Consider the following 5,682-nt stretch of genomic DNA (forward strand, 5'->3'; position numbering starts at 1 on the left):
ATATAATAGCCATTCGGACTGCAAAGATGTTTTGTCTGAAAGGTAGCATTGAGGATTCTCCAAGCTCAGTGTTCTCCAGTTCTAATAAGGATCCCTGATGGTATGGTGGTGGTTGGGCATTCAGCTGCAAACTGAAGGGTTGGTGATTTGGGCCGATAGGCTGCTCCAGGGGAGAGGGATGAGGCAGTCCACTTTTGTTAAGATTTACAGCCTTGGAAACACTCTGAGGGCAATTCTACTTTGTCCTGAAGGATCACTGTAACTCAGTGCTAGTGGTTTTCACTGGGGTAAGAGATGGAGTAGGTTCCTGGGTAACACAAATCATTTGCACTTGGCAACTGACTGAAAGGTTAGTGGTTTGGGTCCACCTAGTAACTTGCAGAAGGAAGACCAGGAGATCATCTTCAGTAAGATTATTCTTTGCCATCTGTTGTTAATTGCAAACACCAGTGAGTGAACCCCCTCTTCTAGAACTGAAACTCAAAGGGAATCCATGAGCAGTCTAGTATGCTTACTGGTGACAACCTGGGTTTACTTGTAAGTGGACTTGGGGGAAATGCAGCAATGAAGACCTGGGCTGAGTTTGCCCATGTTCCATTGGCACCTGTTGACCTTGAGATGAAAGTAAGAAGAGGAAGTGTTGGCTGGTCTGAAGTTTAGGGAGACGTGTGAATTCCTGAGCCCTTGGGCAATGACCTAGCTCCTGGGGGCTAGGGCTGAGGGTAAAGCGGCCAGCTGGTCTAAAGTGCAGGGAGGTGTGTGTGAACTCCCAAACTTGCAGCTAGTACATATTTGACCTAACTTGGATGACTAGTTGACCAGAAATCAAAATGAGAAAGATAAAGATGTTAGATACTGAGAATATGTGCAAATTGCTACAATTTGATGAACTAGACCTTTGCTTATGAATGTAATGACTTAAAATTCCAATTGGAATAGAAGGATTCTTCATATCAAGGAACAAACTTGTTTCCTTAGTGTACACGGTTGATAGGGATGAAAAATCTAGACGTTAGCTTTGAAAAATGGGGGGCTACAAAGGCATGAAGTGGCTGGCTTACAAGCTTTCATGAGTGTGCTTATGAAACGAAAAGTAGGACAATGAATAAGGAAGACTGTAGAAGAACCAATGCATTTGAATTCTCATGTTGGAGAAGAATATTGAATGTGCCATGGACTGCCAGAAGAATAAACAAATCCATCTTGGAAGACATACAGCTAGAATGCTCCTTAGAAGTAAGGAAGGCCTACAAAGGCAAGAAGTGACTGGCTTACAAGCTTTCCAGAGGGAGCCTAGATCCAGAGGGCCTGGAGGAAGGTAGAATCTCCACTGAGTAGTATCCAATCTGTCTAGGCTGAGTAGTATCAGTCTGTCTAGGCCGGGCTGATAAAAGGAAATGCAGATAGGTCTCTTGTGATACAATAGTGAATAATTGTTATCAGGAGTGATTGTGAGGGTCGGAAATGTAAAGGTAGACGTTTTATAGCAAGGAGGGGAGTGATTGACTTTGCAGTCCAGGAGTGGAGGTCCCTGGGACCATCAAGGGAGAAGAGGAGAGAGCAGGACCCTACCCAGAGAAGCAATGATGCCAGAGATGAAGGCAGAGATGATGACGTGGAGAGATGGAGCGGCTGGGGACTTTAGATCCAGAGGGGCTGTGTGCTGATGACCGGGGGTCAGGCTTGTTGGTGGTTGATGATGCATGGAGGGGATTGTAACCATGGCAATGAAACAATATACGACAGGATGAATGTAAAACTAATGTTCTCCCATATAAAATATCACATAACTCACAATAAAACATAAAAAAAAAAAAAGGAGCTAATGATGAAAAGATTTCACCTCTTTTATTTTGGACATGTTATCAGGAGGGAGCAGTTCCTGGAGAAGGAAATGACATGCTTGGTAAAGTGGAGGGTCGTCTAAAGAGAGGAAGACCACCAACAAGATCGATTGATACAATGGCAGCAATAATGAACTCAAACACGACAACAATTGTGAGAATGGTACAGGCTGAGGCAGTGTTTTGTTCAGTTTCACACAGGGTCACTATGAGTAGGAACCGACTCAATGGCACCTAACAACATCAACTATCCAGTACAGGCAAAATTCTAAGGACAAAGAGCAGGCTGGTTATTACCTAAAGATCACAGCGGAATGTGGGACCCTAACCAGAGAAGCAGCGACATCAGAGATGGAGACAGAGATGAGGACATAGAGAGTGAGAGAGCAGCTGAGGACTCCAGACTTATGGAAAGGGAAAGGCTGTGTGCTGGTGGCCAGGAAGCAGGCTTGCAGAATTCGTCCTATGGATGTTGAAATGATTATCTATTCCTGAGTGTTTTTGTGTACATCAAAAACAAAAAATCAAAAAGAGGGAATAGAAGCCAACACTGTTAAATGATGATGCGTAGAGGGGATTGTAATCATTACAGTGGAACAAATTAAGGTAAAATGAGTGCAAATCCGATGTTCTCCCATGTAAACTATCACTCAGTTCACAATAAAAATTAAAAAAAGATTACAGCCTAAAAACACCTTCTGGAGAAAATCTACTCTGTAACACATGGAGTCCCATGGGTCAGACTTGACTAGACAGCACCCCACAAGGACTGGGGGAAAAAGAGAGTGATTATTAATAGGTATGGAATCCTGGTGTGGTGCTGTGGGTTAATGCGCTGGCCTGCTAAATTGGTTTGAATCTCAAGGTTGACGGTTCAGGCTCACCAGCTGCTCCTCAGAAACCCTATACAGGGACACTATGAGTGGGAACCAACTCCACGGCACTTAACAACATTAATAGGTATGGGTTTCTTTTATGGGTGGTGAAAATGCTCTAAAATTGATTGCACTGATTCACAAGTCTGTCAGTATACTAAAATCATTGAATTGTACGCTTTAAATGGGTGAATTGTATGGTATGTGCATTGTGTTTCAATTATGATGCCCTTTCAAAAAAGTGTATGATAATGCTACCAAATAATGAGACCAGAACTTGGAATAGCCACAAGAGGGTGCGCTAGGTATAGCATAACTTTGTGAATGGCGTTTCTCAGGCCACGCCCTCACTGTCCTGGCCCCACCTCTAAATTTAACCACACCTTTAGGTCCAGGCCACACCCCCAAGCAAGTCTGAAGCAAGTTCACCCAAGCTCTGACCACAGATCAAATGACAGACTTGGAAACACAGATCTTTAACACCATAGACTTTTAAACCATGACTTTTAATTTGAAGTCATTTTGAATTTACAGAAAGCTTGCAAGAATAGGACAAAGAATTCTTGTTTATAGCTTCTTCCAGATTCACAAACTGGTAATAATTGATTGCATTTGTCTCATTTCTTCTTCTTTCTTTTATTTTTTTATTCACCCCCAGAGCCATTTAAGAATAAACTGCAGGCATTTTTTCCTAAATACTTCCATGTGTATTTCTGACGTGTAAGGATATTTTCGGACCCAAGTCAGAACATTTAGCATTGATTCAGGAGTGGACAGTGCAGATAATTAAATGGTAGAATACTAACTGGAAGATTGTTGATTGAAATCTAGCTGGCGGTACCTCAGAAGTAAGACCTGACAATGTGCTTCCAAAAGCGCACAGCCTTGAAAACCGTGTGGATCACAGTTCTACTCTGCATACAGGGGGTCGGTATGAGTCAGAATCTACTCAGCCCCAACAACAAATATTGATTCAATGCTGGTACCTAGTTAGTGCTGTTGTTAAATGCTGTCGAGTCGATTCTGACTCTTAGTGACCCTGCATAAGGTTTCCAAGGAGTAGCTGGTGGGTTTCAACCGCTGACCTTGTGGTTTGCAGTCCAGTGTTCATCCTACAGTGCAGTCAAATCGGTTCTGCCTCACAGGGACCCTATGTGCAGTAAAATGAAGCACTTTCTGGGCCAGCCTCACAACTGTTGTTACGTTTGAGTCAATGGCTGCAACCATGTGTCAATCCATCTTGTTGGGGTTCGTCCTCTTTTTCTGCCGACCCTCTACTTTACCAAGCATGATGTCTTCTTTCCAAAGGAGCCCTCATAGCATGGTGGTTATGCATTGGGCTGCTAACCATAAGATCACCAGCTCAAATCTACCGGCTGCTTGCTCTGCAGAAGAAAGACGAGGCTTTCTGCTCCCATAAAGATTTATTGTCTGGGAAATTCTATACAGGAACACTGTGAGTTGGAACTGACTTGACAGTACATCACTTACCACCACCTCCATGTCCTTTTCCAGAGACTGGTCGCTTCTGACAACGTGTCCAACTCCATGAGACAAGGTTTCTCCATCATATATTTAGTATCATCCCGCATATATTCAAATATGCCACTTATCCCCAAACCTTTTTTTTAAAAACTTTTTATTATTAATTGAGTGAAGGTTTGCAGAGCAGATAGATCATCCGTTTTCCATTCAATAAATCATACACTTTGTTTCATCTCAATGATTGCAAACCCTTCTGTGTTTATCCCATTTCCTCCCTGTGTTTCTTGCTTCCATGTCACCTTCTTTCTCAACTCTTCTGGACTTTATCTGTAGGTAAGCACTGCCCTTTTGATGTTGAATGGTTCACCATTCTATGGTATACAAACCTCACTAGTGTTGTTCACCCTATAGACATATCGATTGTTTGGTTGAAATTTGAGCAACACAGTTACCGGTAAGTTCAGTTCCAGACCTGTAGGGTGACCAAGGCCTTCCACCAGGCTTTATCTGATCAACAAGCCTGGCCATCTGGCTGGGTCATAACTGCTGGGTTTAGAGTTAACCCTCTAGGATTGTCGATCTGAGAAGGGTGATAATGGCGGTGGTTGGTGTGGAGGTGGTGCAGTTGAGGGCTGGAGGGTAAGAGATTCTTCCCCACCAACATGGGCCCCTTCGCTCTCCCCGGAACCTGCTTTTCTCCCAGGAAAGGGGATGGGGGTGGAAAGGTCTAGAAGGCTGATGAGAGGGGATTTCCATGGGTATAGAAGCCAGAACCTTTGTTTTAAGGAAGTAACTTTACCAAGGTCACTGCCGAGTTCAGTTCTCGTGCACCATCAAACACATCACCCACAGCCTGGCCTCACAGGTGCAGACACTCCCAGCACATATGGCAGGCGGACCCGGTGCTAAATACTTTACACCCACACTCATCAACTCTGAAAGGGGACAGTCAGTCCTCTCTATAGATGAGGAAACTGAGGTTTAGGCAGTGAAATCTTTCCTCCAGGGTCATGTAGTCATTTGGTGCCAGAGCCCTGATAGGACATGTGTACTTGTCAACTTGTCATGTTGGCTGCTAAGCAAAAGGTTGGCAGTTTGAGTCCACACAGAGGCACCTCAGAAGAAAGGCCTGGTGATCTACTTTTGCAAAAGCAGTCCTTGAAAGCCCTCTGGAGCACAGTTCTACTCTGACACACACGGGATCTCCATGTACTGGAATCGATTTGATGGTTGCAACCCTTGATCCTTGGAATTTGTATATATTACCTGAACATGTTAGTGAAGGGGACTTTGCAACCGTAATGACATTAAGGATCTTCAACTAGGGAGAGAATGCTGGATCATCGAGCTGGACCCTAACTGCCATCATATGAATCCTTGTAGAAGGGAGGTTTGTCTACAGAAGTAAGAGATGTGACTGATGATCTGAAACAAGAGGCTTGAGTGATGGTACATGGAGGGGATTACAATCATTGTAA

This window comes from Chrysochloris asiatica, unplaced genomic scaffold, assembly GCF_000296735.1.
Source record: "Chrysochloris asiatica unplaced genomic scaffold, ChrAsi1.0 scaffold00168, whole genome shotgun sequence".
Classification (NCBI taxonomy): domain Eukaryota; kingdom Metazoa; phylum Chordata; class Mammalia; order Afrosoricida; family Chrysochloridae; genus Chrysochloris; species Chrysochloris asiatica.